Consider the following 5,991-nt stretch of genomic DNA (forward strand, 5'->3'; position numbering starts at 1 on the left):
AACCATGTTTTTATTTTTTAAATTGGCTCTCTCTCTCTCTCTGTCTCTCTGTCTCTCTGTCTCTGTCTCTCTCTCTTTCTCCCTCCCTCCCTCCCTCCCTCCCTCCCTCCCTCCCCCACCACACACACAGAGGCACGTGTGAACAAGGGAATGCAAATGCACAAAATAAGTATGTTTTGATCAGAGTGAAAACAAATCACGGGAATTTTAACCATTCCACCATCATTCCACCATTCTTTTAATTTACTCTCTGTGTTTAGTCTTCCAAAGAGGGTGGCAGGTGTGTGGTTTGGTGAGTGCCGGCTGGCGGTGGCAGCGAGGAACAGAGAACAACAACAACCCCCCTCCCCCCCATCGGGATCGGTGGAGGGTTTTAAAAATGAGTGAGCCATTTAAAAATGGTGTGGAACTGAGGTCGCCGCCACCCTCCCCTCACGACGGAGTTTGGACGCTCCCTTTTCCTAACTGTGCCTGTTCCTTGCTAATTGTTAACCGATTCGAGAGTGCATGTCCTTTCACTTAGAGGTGGCCTGTTTTCACCGCTCCGTCCTACTTTCCTTTTCTGGGTGCCTGAGGGGGTTGGCCCCGAGTCCATCCCGCGTTCACTGTGTTCCGGCGGGACAACCGGGACCGTTTGTGCCATTCGGGAGAAGTGGTGGGTACCTGCCCCGTTGTGCGTGGGTGAGTGTCCCCCTGAGCTAGGGAGGTCACTCCGGAGAGACGGAATGAGTGTGTGTGGCGGCGGCGGCGCGTGACAGTCTGTATTGGTTTGCTTGATCGAGATCGCTGTCGGGCGACACCTAGTGGCGACAAGTTTCCGCAACGCTCCTGTCCCCCGGTTGGTGACAAAGGACGGGGAAGTGCCTGTGGTGAGCCGGCCAGGGTGAGAGGGTGACAGGCAAGCAGGCGGGTGCGCGACGGAGACGCCGTCCTGTCTGGGGACCATCTCTAGCTAGGAGGTTGTACCTGGAGAACTTCAGGGGAGGAGGGTGGCTGTACGACCTATTGGGACACAAGGAGGGGTTGGTGGCAGCTGGATGAGGTCGACCAGAAGGCTTGGGCCCCGTCCCGGATTTTTTTTTTTTTTTTCCAATTTTTTTTTTTTTAATTTTTTATTTTATTTTATTTTATTTTTTTTTTATTTCTTCCCTCCTCTCCGGTCCCAGCCAGCGGGACCATAGACACTTTTGAGGCCGAGAGGGTGCTGTGTCCCCGGCCTCCGAGCCGAGGTGGCCCGGCTAGGGGGCGCCACGGAGTTTTTTTTTTTTTTTTCTTTTCCAGGAGTCCCTTCGGTCCCAGCCAGCGGGACCATAGACACTTTTGAGGCCGAGAGGGTGCTGTGTCCCCGGCCTCCGAGCCGAGGTGGCCCGGCTAGGTGGCGCCACGGATTTTTTTCTTTTTCTTTTCCAGGAGTCCCTTCGGTCCCTGATAGCGGGAGCCTGGACCTCTGAGGCCGAGAGGGTGCTGTGTCCCCGGCCTCCGAGCCGAGGTGGCCCGGCTAGGGGGCGCCACGGAGTTTTTTTTTTTTTTTTTTTCTTTTCCAGGAGTCCCTTCGGTCCCAGCCAGCGGGACCATAGACACTTTTGAGGCCGAGAGGGTGCTGTGTCCCCGGCCTCCGAGCCGAGGTGGCCCGGCTAGGTGGCGCCACGGATTTTTTTTTTTTCTTTTCCAGGAGTCCCTTCGGTCCCTGATAGCGGGAGCCTGGACCTCTGAGGCCGAGAGGGTGCTGTGTCCCCGGCCTCCGAGCCGAGGTGGCCCGGCTAGGGGGCGCCACGGAGTTTTTTTTTTTTTTTTCTTTTCCAGGAGTCCCTTCGGTCCCTGATAGCGGGAGCCTGGACCTCTGAGGCCGAGAGGGTGCTGTGTCCCCGGCCTCCGAGCCGAGGTGGCCCGGCTAGGGGGCGCCACGGAGTTTTTTTTTTTTTTCTTTTTCTTTTCCAGGAGTCCCTTCGGTCCCTGATAGCGGGAGCCTGGACCTCTGAGGCCGAGAGGGTGCTGTGTCCCCGGCCTCCGAGCCGAGGTGGCCCGGCTAGGGGGCGCCACGGAGTTTTTTTTTTTTTTTCTTTTTCTTTTCCAGGAGTCCCTTCGGTCCCTGATAGCGGGAGCCTGGACCTCTGAGGCCGAGAGGGTGCTGTGTCCCCGGCCTCCGAGCCGAGGTGGCCCGGCTAGGGGGCGCCACGGAGTTTTTTTTTTTTTTTTTTTCTTTTCCAGGAGTCCCTTCGGTCCCAGCCAGCGGGACCATAGACACTTTTGAGGCCGAGAGGGTGCTGTGTCCCCGGCCTCCGAGCCGAGGTGGCCCGGCTAGGTGGCGCCACGGATTTTTTTTTTTTTCTTTTCCAGGAGTCCCTTCGGTCCCTGATAGCGGGAGCCTGGACCTCTGAGGCCGAGAGGGTGCTGTGTCCCCGGCCTCCGAGCCGAGGTGTCCCGGCTAGGGGGCGCCTCCGAGACTTTATTTTTTCCAGGATCCTCCCCGGTCCCTGCCAGCGGGAGCATGGACTTCTGAGGCCGAGGGGAAGCTGTGTTCCAGGCTATCTACCATGGCCTCCTCGGTCTGTGAGCACTCAGGGTTCTAAGGTCGACCAGTTGTTCCTTTGCGGTCCGGTTCTCTTTCTACATGGGGACCTCTTGGGGACACGTCACCGAACATGACTTCCAGACGTTCCGTGTGGCCTGTCATGTTTATCCCTGTGTCTTTTACACTTTTCATCTTTGCTATCTGTCCTTATTGTACCTGGAGATATATGCTGACACGCTGTCCTTTTGACTCTTTTTGTCATTAAAGGACGTTGGAAGAGGCTTGCACCAAGGCTGTTTGCTTGTCCAGCCCTAGCTCTTTTCTTCTGCGCATGGGCCTCTTCGATGCTTGAAGCTTAGCGTCCCCCCATGAGTACGCGCTTCCTGCTTTCCCGTGCTTGCTTGCCTGTGCTCTGTGGGGCAGCTTTATGACAACCGTCCCGCGTGTCAGGCGTTCCCGATTTCCCCGTGGTGGTTGTCGTCCGTTACCGGTAGGAGTCGTTGGTGCCGAGTGCGACTGGAAGGGTTTTCCCGTTTGGTGCTAGTGACCCCCTGGCGTGCTCCTCTGCGGCCGACCGGTTTTTTTATTTGTTTTTTTTTTTTTGTTTTTTGTTTTTTTTTTTTTTTGTTTTTTGGAAGGAGTTCCCGAACCTCCGCTGCTTGGTGGTGTGTCCCTTTCTTTCCTGCTGTGTGCCTCCCGAGTTGCACCTTTTCTCCTTCGAAGGGGATTTTATTTTTTTATTTTTATTTTTTATTTTTTATTTTTATTTTTTTTTGAAGGAGTTCCCGAACCTCCGCTGCCCGTTGAGTCCCGTTCTTCCACGCCACGTGCCTCCCGAGTGCAACGCTTCCTTTTTTTTCTCGCCCTCGAGAAGGGTAAATTTTTTTTTTTGTGTGTGTGGCAGTGTTAGCGACTTCTTCCCGTGCTCTCTCTCGCTCTTCTCGCTCGTATTCCCGTCCAGTGCGTTGTTAGAAAGCTCTCACGCCCGTTGTTCCCGATGCATGGCGTGTCTCGCTCCCGTTGGATCGATGTGGTGCTGCCGCGTTCTCTTCGGGCCGGGGCCTAAGCCGCGCCAGGCGAGGGACGGACATTCATGGCGAATGGTCATTCAGCGCGAATGGCGACCGCTCTTCTCGTTCTGCCAGCGGGCCCCTCGTCTCTCCTCCCCATTCCTTTGCAGGGTGGTGTGTGGAAGTCAGGGGTGCGGCTGTCCGGCACGAGCGCTGACCCGCGCACACTTGTTGCTGTGGTTCGCGGTGTCCCTGTGGACGTGTCGGGGGCGCTTGCCCCCACGCCGTTCACTGCTTCGCGGCCCTCTTCCCCCGTGCCGGGGGAAGGTGGTAGACCCGCTGCGGTGCATACCCTTCCCGAATGGTGTGTGCACGCGCCCTGCTTCGTGTGAGCCTTGCGGTGCTCCTGGAGCGTTCCGGGCTTTGACCACCAAGGTGCCCGCTTCTGAGTTGGCGGTGGCGCTTCCCGCTCCCCGGCGTGCCTCCTGTGCTCCATGGTGCTTGTGCCTTTACGCTTTCCCTTGTCCTAGTTGCCGGCTTTCTGCACGGTGACAGAAAGGGGGGGGGTCGAGGAGTTGAGTGTGCGGTTAAAAGGCTCCTTCCGTTGGGTGAGCGCCCACCCCGTGCCTATGTTTTTGGTGCCTTCACCCGCGGGCCCTGCGCGGTTAGGGTGGTGCTGAGCGATCGCGGCTGGCCCTTTTTAAAGACCGGACTCCCTCAAGTCAAGGCTCCTCCTTTGTGTGCGCCTTGAAGAGGCCTGGCTCTCGGCGGGGACCTGTCGCAGGTCCCCCCGGTCCGCGAATGCTCAAGAAGACCCCGGAGAAAGAGACCTTTGCCGATACCGCAGACCCCCCACCAGCTGGCGCGTGGTCCTTCCCGTTCTGTCCCGCGCCTGTTGCTCGTTTCCCGTTGCGTGCACGGAGCCCTTGGCTGCTCGTCGGTGTTGGGTTCGTCCCGCCCTCAGTGAGGAATTTGCCTTCTCTAGCTATCTTCGGAAAGGGCTTTACGATCTCCGAGGGGCTTCTCCCGGATGGTCCCCTCGGCTGCCCGCCCTGACCTCAGCCTTCTGCGCGCAGCGTTTGCTCTCTCGCCTACCGCGACCCGCGCCTCCCCGCTCCGAGTACGAGGAGGGATCACGCGGGACGGGGCTCTGTCGACCTGCCGCTGTGCGGAGCTTGTGGGGGAGATTGGGTTTCTGGTGGCAGGTGGCGGGGAAGGGCCGTGCACACGCCCGCGTGCGCGGTACCCCCCTCACCGCGAGGGGTCGTCGCGGGACGGGTGGGTTTGGAAGGGCGGCGGTGGGCTCCCGGTCCCACCCGCCTCCGTTTCCCCCCGTGCCCTCCGTCGCGTGTGCGTCCCTCCCACGCGCGTCCACGTCCCGGCCACTCTCGCGGCGAGGTCGTGTCGCGTGTGGTGCGTGCCGCGTGCTCTCGGGCGTCTGCGGTTGCCGCCTCGTCCCCCCCTTCCACGGCAGCGTTCCCACGGCCGGTGGAGATCGCGGGAGCCGTCCTACCCCCCCTTCCCCCTCCGCGGGGCTCTTGAGGGTCCGTGAACCGCGGGGTTGGCCTCGCTCTCGGGGGCGGACTTCTTATTTGGGGGAACCGGCGGTCGGCCGCGTCCGGCGCGTCGTCGGACGTTGGGACCCGCTGCCACGCGGGGGTCTTCGTCGGTTGGCGTCGGCGTCTGCCTCGGTTCTCTCTCGCGTCGGCTGGCGTCTCCTCGGGCTCCCGGGGGTTGTCCGTTGGTTTCGGGTCGGCTCGGTGCCGCGGGCGTGGCGGGACTGCTCCGGGTTGGGTGCAGTGTGATTCCCGCCGGCTTGGCTCGCGTGCCCGGTCGCCGCCCGAGCGGCCTCCCGGTCCCTTGTGAGGCGTCTCCCGCGGGGGGTGCCGCTGCGGCCCGCCCTGCCGTCGACGGTCCTCGTTCTGTCGGTTCGCTCCCCCTCCCCGCCCGCCGGCGTTCCTTTCTCTCTCGCTCCTCGTCTGGCCGACCCGCGGCCGTGCTGCCGGGCCCCTCCTCACGGGGGGGCAGCCGGGCGCGCACGGGTCCCGGGGCGGTCGCGGGGTGCCTGGGGGGAAGGGCCGCCCGGCGGGCGGGAGGAAGTTGCGGTTTGAAGGGCGTCCCGGCCGCCGCGGCCGTGGCGGCGCGTCTCGCCTGGTCTCTTGGAGGCGTGTGCGGGGGGAAAGACGCCCCGCGAGGCGTAGAGGAGAAAGAGGCTTTAGTGGCTGTCGCCCACGCCGGTCCGTGGGGCCTGTTGGCTGAGGGTGCGTCTGCGCGGGGGCCCGTCCGGCCCCGCCGTCCTCTGGGAAGGCGTGCGTCGGGGGAAAGCTGCCGGGGTGCCAAGGTGGGCGCCTGGGCGTTGAGTCGAACCCGTGTGCGCGTCCCGGTGTGGCGGTGGGGGCTCCGGTCGGTGTCTCTCCCCCTCGCTGCCCCGAGGCCCGGCCTCCCTTCCGACGCGGGCTCGGCCCCCCT

The 5,991-nt window shown here is 61.5% G+C and overlaps 1 long non-coding RNA gene across 1 annotated transcript in view; it reads left to right on the forward strand.

Moving 5' to 3' along the window:
- The first annotated feature begins 475 nt into the window (after positions 1-475).
- The window catches only part of LOC147997298 (uncharacterized), an 18,297-nt gene continuing 12,781 nt past the window's right edge, over positions 476-5,991 (forward strand). The window contains exon 1 of the long non-coding RNA XR_015648000.1: positions 476-655. This is a non-coding gene — a long non-coding RNA (uncharacterized LOC147997298). The remainder of the gene's footprint in view (positions 656-5,991) is intronic.

This window comes from Rattus norvegicus, unplaced genomic scaffold (genome assembly GCF_021556685.1).
Source record: "Rattus norvegicus strain SHRSP/BbbUtx unplaced genomic scaffold, alternate assembly SHRSP_T2T unassigned-0000191, whole genome shotgun sequence".
Lineage (NCBI taxonomy): Eukaryota > Metazoa > Chordata > Mammalia > Rodentia > Muridae > Rattus > Rattus norvegicus.